Here is a 12,568-nt window from a genome sequence, read left to right on the forward strand (position 1 = left end):
CTGACTGTTTTAAATTCTGACCTTTGACCTGTGGTCTGGCTCTGATCTTCCCCACACAGAGTGGTTTTAGAGGGAGGGGCTCCCTCCTCTCTGTCCTCACACTGATCCATGCTGCTGAGGTCACATCCACATCAGCTCACACACACTTTGTAGCTTCACCTGCAGAGGAAACACACATCATTCATCTGCACAGCAGCTCACATGTCCATCATGTCTCCAGCTGCTCCTCCACTGATTGGCTCTTCTTCTCTGCTTCATATCAGTGTCAGCTGAATGCAGTCACACAGCAGTGAGGAAGAGGAAGCTGCCATCAGCTGCTGTACTTCTACTATCAGTCCACTAGATGGCGTCATGAAGCTGCAGCCCAGCAACATGATCCATGGACAACTGTTTCCATCCACTGACACACACAAGGACTGAGATCCACTGAGTTGATGTGACACAGTCTCTGTGTGGACAGCGTCCCTGTAGAAAACCACTGGATCAAACAAGCTACAGCTGATTATTACACACACAACAACTGGGCCTCAGCTTATTTTACCTCACAGCTCCACTATCACAACATTCAGTCATTTCACTCACACTGGAAATTCAAAGAGAGAAAAACACTCTCCAGCTGCCACTGACACTTATTGTCTCTGTGGATCCATTCCTCGTCTGCTCCATTAAATGTCACAAAATACAGACTAGGGGTTGCATGACTTAAGATTTTTTAAAGTCGACTCTCATGTTATTAAAGTCGAGTCAACGTCGACTAGTCACTGATGACGTCATTCATATTTTTCCCATCGCAGGAGGAGGGAAATGCTTTGCAACAATCTGTATTCACTGACAGACGCTCATGCGCAAAAATTAGTACACAGAACAGCAGGTGGCTATATAAACAACAAGCTGTAAATCAGTTTTGTTTTATTGTAAAATACACTTCTATATATGTGCAAAAGAAAATACTGTAGCCTACTGTCCGTTAAACAATTAGGGAGGAAAACGACACACAGGCCTCCTCATCATCACAGTCCTGCTCAGTCACAGTTTCACTCACAGTTTTTGTTTTTCGGTCCTGGTTGGTTGGTTGTTGCTGTTGTTGGTTGTTGTTGTTGTGTGCGACGTAAAGCTGTTGATATCAGTTTTTTTTTTTAAATTGCCGGCAGCCCGGACACACTGCCCGTGGAAGCAGGGCTCCAGACTAACTTTTTTGAGTAGGAGCACAGTGGAGCGCAAGCAGAAAATTTAGGGGCGCACACTGAAATCGACTTGCAAAGTAAATTTTCACATTTCGTCTAATTTTCACTGTTATACTGATAAATACTTTGATAAATGCAGAAACTATAATGTTTAAAATTCACATTTTATTGTGAAACGATTTCAATATTGAAAATATAAAGTTAATGTTTAGGCTACGCTGACCAATAACGGAACAAGTAGACACACAACTTGTGGTAATCTCATCTTAGAACAGACGAGCCGTCGAAAAAAAAACATCGCGGGTGACGTTCAGCACACACACATACGCAGGTCACCGGTCTGTGTGTCTCCTGCTGTTTCACACGGAGCTCTGCTGTGGAAAGACGTCTCCTCCGAGATGTAGAGAAGAGAAACACGTTTCTTTTCACACATTAGCCAATCACAGTGGTCATTAAAAAAAAAAAAATCGGCAAATTTACTGGTCGCACATGCGCGAGTAGATGAAAAATTTACTCACACTGTCTCAAATTTTAGACGCAAAATGCAACCATTTAGTCGCAGTCTGGAGCCCTGCGCATAAGTGCTGCGCGCGTCCTCGCAGGCACTTGGCTGGTCGCACAGGGAGCGTGCTTCCCCTGCTCTCTCCGCGCCGGTCAAACGCCGTCTGTACTCGGCTTTCCACACACACAGGTCTGTCTCTCACTCTGTGGCCTATGGATGTGTGTCTTGTGTGCAGACGTTCTGACAAATATTTATAGACGGACAAGCAAACTTAAAGCAGAAGTAAGTGATATATTTGTGTTAATATAAGTCTTAAATAGTTGTATCTTCCGACAGCAATCACTTCTATAGAGTGTTTGGACCGAAACACGGGTCTGTCAGTCCCTCTGCTCTGCTCTGAACTGAGGAGAAAACATTTATCGTATCCTACAGTTTTTATCCAATGAGGAGAGAGAACGGCATGCAGGGCTGTGTGTGCAGCCAAGGGACGCCGTGAATGTGGTCACGTAGGGACGAGGACTGTTATGGTGCGTTCAAGGCAACTCGTAACTCGTGTTTTTCCGACCTGTGAAGTCGTACCAGTTCGGTCTGGTACGAGTTCACAGGTCAGAAGTTACGAGTGGCCGTTATAGTGACTTTCACAGGTAAAACAGGTCGAAAAAACACGAGTGGGTTGCCTGGAACGCTACAAAGTCGTAAGTTGTGACTTGAAGCTGTAATTTACGGTTTCAAAAGCCTGCCTGGAACGCAGCATTAGCCAAAACGACCGGATCGCTTACTTCTGCTTTAATCATTTAATTTATTTTATTTTGAAAATTGACCGGATTCTCTCACCTTTTCTGTGCCCGACTTCCTGTCTGGTACGATCTTGTTTTATCCAGCTTGACAAAGCGCTCGTATTTTTTTCATTCAACGCACTCAGCTGTTGTTTCAAGCAGCTCTTCTCATACTGTCACATGATCAGTGACTAGTCGACGTCAAGCTCAAACCTCATTGTGGAGCAGTAAAGTCGACTAGTCTGTGCGGGAGCGTGCCTATGTTCCCACAGCCCTATGTTCCCTCAGCCCTATGTTCCCTCTGGACTCTCTCTACCTATCTGGACTCTGTCTATCTGGCCTGTCTAGCCTCTACCTGGTCTTTTTACTAAACTTAACCAACTCCCTTCTTCATTGCCTAAACCCAACCAATGGTGGGACCAAAGGGCTGAGGGAACATAGGGCCTAATTTTCAGTGACAACAAAAGTTAGAAATGAGGGAACATAGGGCTGAGGGAACATAGGGCTGTGGGAACATAGGAATGACCCCGTCTGGGCAACCCCTAATACAGACAAATGATGTGTTCAAGTTCCTCTCAGTCTGAGGCCACGTCTTCAAATGTCTAATTTTGTCACAGCAAAAAACAACAAAATAAAAGCTAAAATGGCTCCTACACATACTAAACCTACAAAGGAACATGTTAACTTGAGCATATTGTTTAGAACACTGCCTATAAATATCTCTATCATCGTGCCAATCATCAGTAAGATAATGCCCAAGATACTTTGTCTCCTGACATGTCATGAGCGGATTATCATCTAGAAAAAACAGAGGAAACACTAATCTCTTGTCCTCTTTGCTCCTGTCATGACATTACTCTTCTTGTCATTAAATTTAATGTCATAATCATTTCCATACTGTGAAAATACCTTTAGCAAACTTTATAGACCAGCATTATATGGACTAAAAATAACCAGGTCAGTAGCATACATTAAATGACAGCATTTCCAACAAGACAACCTGTGTTACATGTGTTCGGCTGTCTTGACAGTCCATCCATGTAGACATTAAACAAAATAGGAGACAAAATGTCACCTTGGCGAACACCATTATTAACATGAAACAGTGCCGACACAACATTACCCCATTTAACCCTCATTGTTTGGTTGGCATACCAGAATACAAGTATTCTAAGTATGTACTTTGGAATACCTCTGGCTGACTGTTTCAAAAATAATTTTTCATGATTAATTCTGTAAAATGCCTAGATGCATGTATGAAACAGAAAAATACAGTGGAATTTTGACTTTTATAATGGGCAACAATTTCTTTAAGAGCATAAATACACTATGTTTTCTTTTAAAACCAAATTGATTATCCATGGTTAAAATGAACATTTCTATTCTTGTTAATAATATCCTTTCTAGCACTTTGGATAAGGGCAATAGGTAAATAGTTATCCATGCAGTTTAGTTTCCCAATCTTGTCCTTAATGACAGGCACTAACAGAACAGAGGTGAGAGAATCTGGGAGGACCCCATGGATCATAAAACCTGTGAAGCACATTGCGAGCAGAGGGCAAAGCCTATGGCTGGCATTTTTTAAGTGCTCAGCTGTTATAAGATCCATACCACAAGCCTTGTTGCTTATAAAACAAAGTGCATATTTAGGTAACACTTTATTTTAAGGGGTCCTTGTTCCTGTGTATCTACCTAATTAATTACAGTGTAATTACCTATGTAACCGTATGTAATAACATGTACTTACATTGTAAATACATAGTGTATTTTGCTGTACTTACAGGTCCTTGTTACACTTGTAATAAGAAATGCTTGTGCAGAGAGAGGCCACTTTGGCATTTCTTATTACAAGTGTAACAAGGACCTGTAAATACACCAAAATACACTATGTATTTACAATGTAAGTACATGTTATTACATACGGTTACATAGGTAATTACACTGTAATTAATTAGGTAGATACACAGGAACAAGGACCCCTTAAAATAAAGTGTTACCCATATTTATATTTTGCATTACTACGTTTTTTATGCTCAAACAATGACCCTTGTTTAGGCCTAGAGTTTGAAAGCTTCTCTTACTGCAGCATGCTGTTCAGCTACAAAGTCATTCCATCCAGGTTTGATGTTACAAACCTTGATTTTATGTTTACTTAAGGGCCTACTAGAAGCATTAAGGGCAGCCACAATATTGTCATGCAAACCACAAAGTTTGATACTATGATTTGGATTTTTACAGTTCATGTTAAGACAGAAGAGCATCAATAGTCAGCTCAATATTACTTAACAAGTTATCCGTTACAGTAAAACATCGTTTAAATCCTCCTTAGTCAGATTTGTCCAATCCAGCTTCCCACTATTAGTATCAGCAACTTTATCAGCCAGCAATGGTATATTTTCAACATTCATGGAGATGACAATTGGTATATGATAAGTAGTAGCCATTCCATAGTATATATCCATATTATATAGCTGCATGAGCATCTGCTGTACACATGCAGTAGTCAAGACACAAGGTTGAATTAAATATTCTTCACAATAATATTGATGATTTGGGTCCAATAACCAATAACCCAGAGTGTTAGTGGGTGTGAAAATACCACACAACCATGGCGGACACAGTTCTGTCGGTCCAGACTTTACAGTTACAGCTCTGACTCAGCTCCAGTAACATTATGACAACACAACAACAACAACACAACCGTAAATTGAAGGAGAGAGAACTCAGGTAACGATGGGTGTTAATGAGGAAGATATTAAAACGGTTCACACTACCTTCACATGAGAACAAAAACTGCGTCACAACTGCTGGTTCAAGGTGAAACTATGAAAGTTGCCTCACCTGTTGGACATGAGGACATGGTCTTACCTGGACAAACCTGCTCTACTGCTCTTTGCTCCATTTCTCTCTCTGTCAGTTGATAATCTAAACAAATGCTCCATGAGCAGGTAGCGTGTCAGAGCTGTGGGTGTTGTGGGTTGTTGTGGGTTACAAAGGTTTGTTCTTCATAAAATAGACACGGATACAACAGTGAGGCCGTTAATTCACAGCTAAACTTACATGCCCACATACCTCAACCTCAGCCTATTTCTCTGAAATAGAAAACAAAAAATAAAACACAAAATACAGATAAATGATGCGTTCAAGTTCCTCTCAGTCTGAGGCCACGTCTTCAAATGTCTCGTTTTGTCACAGCAACAATCAAAGAGACAAAAGTATTCAGTTTACAGTCAAATCAAACGGAGAAAACAAGAAAATCTAAACTTTTTAAGACTGAAAACTGAAAATTTCTGCTTGAAAAATGTTGATTGAACTGTTGCAGGTCTAAAAGATTCTTCACCACAATACTGATGATTTGTGTCCAGTAATTACCGTAATAACCCAGAGTGCTTGTGGGTGTGAAAATACACATAATGGTATGTGTTTATGAGCTCGTCAGGTGTTTTTAATCTACAACCTGCAGCTGGAAAGTGACCAGTAGCTTCACCTGTCAGGCACATGAGCTGCAGTACAAGCAGGAAGTAGCACAACAAGGAAATACTCAAGGAGAGTACAAGTACCTCACAACTTTACTGCACTAAATGTACTCAGTTACTGTGAAGAACCCAATGCTGAACATTGATTGATCACTCATTTGACTCATTTAATGAGGTGATCACTGTCTTTTGATGCTCAGAAAGACAGAGAACACTGCATCAAATGAGTAGAGCCTTAAAAACCCTGTGAGCCCCTCAGCCCGCCACACTGAGTCCACATCAGTCCTGTAGTGTAAATCTAATGACAGACCACTCACCACAGACAAAGTCCCAGCTGTTCTCCAGTGGCGGTCCAGACGAGCTCAGACCGCGTTTAGTGGCTCAGACAGCGGGAGAGCAGCGGCTCCTCTCCGCCTCCTCCACAGGCTGATTCAGACGGTAAAGCTGCCTCCAGTCACCAGGAAGTGGAGCTGCACAGTGCACACAAAGACAAGTTGAAAGGCAGAGAACTCAGGTAACAACATGTGTTAACAAGGAAAACATTCAGACTGTTCACCTTACCTTCACACGAGGAAATAAATTGCGACACAACCGCTCCTGGGTCAAAGTGAAAGTAAACTTTAAACAGGAAGTGTGTGTGGTGGTGGTGGTGGTGGTGGTGGTGGGGGGGGGGGGGGGAGTGGTGTTTTTACTGCTGTTTATTTCTAGAGTTAAAGCAGAAGTAAGCGGAATGTTTGGAATGTTTGTGTTAATATAAGTCTTAAATAGTTATATCTTCCGACAGCAATCACTTCTATAGAGTGTTTGGTCTGAAACACGGGTCTGTCAGTCACTCTGCTCTGCTCTGAGCCCAGGAGAAAACTTTCCTTGTATCCTACAACCTTTATCCAATGAGGATAGGCAGAACGGCATAAAGGGGCAGTCCTCTCTGTGTGTGCAGCCAAGGGATGCGCGTGAATGTGGTGACGTAGGGACGAGGACCAATAGATCCATGACGAGGGCGGGGACTGCTAACTCCATTGGCTGACAGGAAGTTAGCCAAAACGACCGGATCGCTTACTTCTGCTTTAAAATATTAATGATAATATCAATCTTCAGTCCGCCGCTTGTCAGAAGAACATGTGTGTGTTTCCCCTGTGGGTGTTGTTATGTTATCAGGAATGTCAGAAGGGGGCGACACTGATCTACTGCAGCAGGGACAACACCCACAGTAGCTACTGCAGTCTTATAATAGATCCATGTAATACATTCATGGAAAAACAGGAAGAAGAGGAGTGTGGAATGAAATACTGAAAGGGGAATTTCATTGTGCTGAACTATTTTTGATAATACCATTTAATATAGCTATCCCATATTCCTTTAGTGTTGTTTTTGGTATTATTAAATATTGTCCTACATATCTTTATAATATTGGTTCACTGATTCTGATTTGGAAAATTATTTATTTTTAGTTTCTGCCTCTTTAGTTCTTTCAGGCGTTTTGTAATCCCTTCATGATCCATGGTACATCTACTAGTTTGCTGATTTGTTGTTTCACTGGACAGTTTAAATATAATGATGTGAATGTTGTGAATGTTCTTAACTCTGTTACAGCAGCAGGTACAAGACAAAGCAGCCAGATAAACACATGACAGCAGAGTGAGGACAGAGGAAAGCATGAATGTGTTAAAGAATGACTTGCTGGCACAACATTTGTAAACAGATGAAAACGATATTGACAATGCATGTGGAACATTGGAGTTATAGTGATTCCACTAACTGTAATTCTGTTTTTATGGAAGGTGAACTACGTTTAATACCTAGCTGTTATATTAAGTCGTTCACTCTTTTATTTATTTATTTATTTTTAATATGTAGCCTATGAGTTAGAAGCTCTTATTTTGAAATGCTACACTAATGAGCCCCTGCAGACTTTGCAGGTTGGCCCCGTTTGTAGGCAACAGTCTGCTGTGGGAGTCTCGTGGTAGGTTGACTTGTACTGAGCTCCGTTAATCTAACTTTCTATTTGAGGGTTAAAGGTGACTTTATTGATCATACATGTGAAGATCTGCTCCAGACAACAACTGCTGATGTTCTGTGATGATGCTGAGTGAGATACATGACAAGTTCATTGATACGGAAAAGCTTGTCACATATCAATGTATTGATTTTTAATGTGTCTGGTCAATGTGAGATAGTTATTTTACTATAAAGCTAATTTTATTTCAATTATTTGTCCTTTAGCCGTTTGTTCAAAGAGAAAATGGTTCAAAGAAAAGTAAATTAAATTCCTGTTAAAAGCAGGAGGTCAGCTTGTGGAAACATCAGTGTGCTTCACCATGGTCTGACTGGAGTTTTCTTCACTAACAGCTTCTCCTTCATCGATGCTGACGACCTGTGAGCTCCATGAAGGTTCATGACAGAGGCTCATCACAGCTGCTGCTGCTACATCACATGCTGTCCACCTGGATTCATCAGCCAGCACATCTTCCCATGTGTCACAGCTGATCTACAGGGATTCAGGCAGCGTTCACACAGACTCTACACAAAGGTCAGAGACAGTCACATCCACCAACACTGATACACAACTCTGAGATTCTGGATTCTGGACTCTGGATTCATAGTAAATAATGATAAAAAGAATAACAAAAAAACAAGGAGGCATCATTTAAAATTATTTATTTAAAGCAGAAGTAAGTGGTCCGGTAGTTTTCGCTAATGCTGTGTTCCAGGCAGGCTTTTGAAATCGTAAATTACAGCTTCAAGTCACAACTTACGACTTTGTAGCGTTTCAGGCAACCCACTCGTGTTTCTCCGACCTGTTTTACCTGTGAAAGTCACTATAACGGCCACTCGTAACTTCCGACCAGTGAACTCGTACCAGATCGAACTGGTACAACTTCACGGTCAGAAAAATACGAGTTTCCTTGAACGCACCATAACAGTCCTCGTCCCTACGTCGCCACATTCACGGCGTTCCTTGGCTGCACACACAGCCCTGCATGCCGTTCTCTCTCCTCATTGGATAAAAACTGTAGGATACGATAAATGTTTTCTCTTCGGCTCAGAGCAGAGCAGAGGGACTGAGAGACCCGTGTTTCAGACCAAACACTCTATGTAAGTGATTGCTGTCGGAAGATACAACTATTTAAGACTTATATTAACACAAATATATCACTTACTTCTGCTTTAATCAATTCTTGATCGTGACACCAAAAATCTCTTATTCTCTTTTGGTTTTAAAATAAATCACAGACTTGTGTTTTTAAATTATAATAAGTTATGGATTATTTTATGAGACTCAGACCTGAAACAGTGAACATTTAACACTCACCTGTTCATATTATCATCAATGTAACGCAGTGCCACCTAACAACCACAAGGGGTCAGGGCATGAACATGAATAAACACTCATATGAAAGTGGTGTGTTCAGGTAGAAGGTCACATGAGCAGGCTGGACTGCAGGCTCACTTCACTGTGTTTCAGAGTTCAGTGGTTTCTGGCTCTAGTCTGAGCAACATGACTGGGAACACAGTCAGTCCACTGTTGAAGAACCATAAGAACTGTAACCTACAGACTACATCAGTATAGTAGTTACAGGAGAAGCTTATGGGTTAAGGTAGGAGCCAGCCAATCATCTTCAATCAAACACTATGACAACTAGTATCATATATCGCCGTGACGACGGACAGGACGTTGGATGTGACGTCAGAGAAGTGACATTGTCAGCGAGCCACACGGCTGCAACAAAGGATGTAAGGAGCCAACAGAGCAGCAGAGAGAGGTGAGTTCACTATTCACTACTATTAATGATGCACAGTAGAGTCTGTTGCAGAGCAGCGTCCATGTCAGAGATTACAAGAGTTTTTATTACAACAACTATCAGAGCTGCTCGCCGGTCACATTCACTGAAAAAGCTTCTGACTTTCGGGGTGACCTCCGTGTTATGTGGCCCACTGAATATGGCAGTAGTGGAACTCCCATCATGCCTCTGGGCTGAGCCAACGGCGTTCTGGATTTGATGCTGCGTGTTCATGAATGCTATGCTAGTGGATTAAATGGATGAGTAATGAGACTTTTACAGGAACCACATGGGGCTTTGAACCATGGATTTTCATCAACGACAACACTGACAAACAACAAAGATAATGTTCAGTAAAGTCAGATGTGTTAAACCTACAGTCACTGATGTTGTGGTTAATTTGTTTGAATCATAATCAGGAATCAGTGTTTAGTTGAAACTGTTTCATATCAACCCACTTACTCATCACTAAATAATTTTTCATGTCCCACTGTCACTGCCATAGATATTGCAACCCTGCTGTAAATAACACATATATATATACATATATTTATCCAGTATTTATTATTTATCCCATTGCACTACCTCATTGTTTATTTGCACTACCGACTGACCACCTTAATCCACCTGCCACTTTATTATCTATGTTTGTACTTGTACGTGTTCTCTGTTGTATTATGTCATTGCTCAGTTCTTGTTGCTGTCTTTCTCATGTGTGTACAAGTGAGCACATAAACCGGAGTCAAATTCCTTGTATGTCTGTACATACTTGGCAAATAAATCTGATTCTGATTCTGATTTTTACTAACACGTGAATATTGTAACAGACTACAACTCGTCTGGAGCAGAGCCTCGCACACGATGAAGGAGCGGAACCACGGCGGAGGATCCAGCATCATCGGGTCCTTGAACCGCTCCGCGTACCAGCGCAGCAGCCTTGTAACCATGGTGACTTATGCTGCCGGCCAATTCTGGTCTGGAGCAGGATTAAGGTGAAGATTAACTCCATTTATGTTCAAAAAATGTCCAAAAGACAGTTCTGCTGGTGTTTTTTACACACTCACCGTCATGTAACTAGATAATGATAAAATGATAGAATATAAAAGAATGAAATTCATATAAATTTTTTTTTAAAAAGTTAACTAGCCTATTAAAAAATTAAAAAGATTAAATTAATTTAAAACGAATTAAAAAATAATAAAATGGAACTTCATCTCCTTGAATTGATGGATTTGGTAAATATGATTTCCTACAGTCAATTCTGAAATATATGTGACGAACCATATGAAATAGTTGATAAATGTGATAAATATCACTTGTTAAAATAAATAAATAGCCTACATTTTGTGAATTTATTTAGGTCTTAGGCTAAATTAATTGTTAATAGGTGTGACTATCTATATCCACTTTGTCCCTTTGATGAAGGGATTAAAGTATAAAGTATATTTTAGTAGGTAGGGATTTGGGGGCGTGGCTAACGAGCTGCTGTGTAAAGTTACCCAGCAGGCCGTTCATCTGACCACCTCCCTCACTCAGGGTGTCAGTAGCTACAGCTTTTACTATACAGAGTCATTTTAAGAGTTTAATCATTGTTTTAACAGACAATCCATCTAGAGCAGTGTTTCCTTTTCTTTTTGTAGAGTCCTTATATTCATCATAAATCTCCATAAGCAGCGTTTAGTAGCTGTGGAGAAGCTTCGGTGCGTTCGTTCCCTTTGCTTTCGGCCATTTTATGGTATTTTCGGCACTCGACTGATGTGGGCTTGGACCAGGTGAGGCTTACAGGTGAGGCTTGAATTAGCGTCAAGTGAAGCCAGCTGATCTGGTTTGATGGAACGGGTCGGGGCTAGGTTTGGAGTTCTCGCTAATTCAAGCTTCAAGATTACACCATAGTCTGGATGTTCTTAGCGACTTTGATGGAATACCGGTTACGCCTACTGACACACACGTCTGTCACGGGAGCGCGCACAAATAAGACGGACATAGGAAAACAAAGTAGAGTTTAGTTTAGTTTTTTATTTGCACATTATAAAACCTGTATAAACAATGAAAATAGTCAAATTAAACATTGTGCAGGCTTATAAAAATACCTCCCCTATGAAAAAACAACAACAACAACTGAAAAAACAACAACAACAACAACAGTGGTGGTCTTCAGAGTAGGAAGACAACACAGAAATTCACAACATAAAAAACAGAAAAGAAAGAAAAACAAGAAAAAAAGAAAGACAAGTTAACATAGAAAAATGAAAGATACTGAATTAATTAAAAAAAAATCAGTTTACATAATGAAAAAGGAAAAAAATGTATTAGTTGGAAACACTGTTGTTAAAATCTAACACTATTACGATAATAAACAATAAAAATAAAAAAAAATTATAGTGAACAATTCTAAATCATCACAATTCCAGGTAGTTTCCTCTTTACCTGTGCACAATAAAACGTTAATGTAATAGAAACACACTCTGACTTCTGTCATTTGTTTCAATATTTTGGGATGAAAAAAAAATATTAAACAGAAAATGCATTGGATAAAAAAACACAAAGTGCCAGACATCCAAAAAATATTTTTATTCATACTTATTTCATGCAACTTACTTAATCATATCTGTACAAAATCTCTGTTCTGCTCCATTTAACAATATTTTCTTGATTCACTAACATTTTGAAGGAAAATAATGAAATCTTGTAGAGAACCAGACTGGATCTCTACTGTAACAGGGAGGGAAAGAGACACTGTTTGTGTTATTATAATGTTTCTATAAAAAGTTATTGAACCAGGAAGTTTGGATCTATAAAGATCTTTCCAACTTTACTGAAGTGTTGGACTGTGTGAAAGGTGATGGAG

General features: G+C 40.2%; 1 pseudogene across 1 annotated transcript in view; it reads right to left on the reverse strand.

Annotated features, from left to right (window-relative positions):
* Positions 1–12,568, reverse strand: part of LOC146975263 (protein NLRC3-like) — a 51,706-nt pseudogene that overhangs the window by 18,641 nt on the left and 20,497 nt on the right. The window contains exon 2 of the transcript XR_015037409.1: positions 22–159. The product of XR_015037409.1 is annotated as a protein NLRC3-like (transcript). The remainder of the gene's footprint in view (positions 1–21; positions 160–12,568) is intronic.

This window comes from Trachurus japonicus, chromosome 13, assembly GCF_045865225.1.
Source record: "Trachurus japonicus isolate A0001 chromosome 13, Traja_1.0".
Lineage (NCBI taxonomy): Eukaryota > Metazoa > Chordata > Actinopteri > Carangiformes > Carangidae > Trachurus > Trachurus japonicus.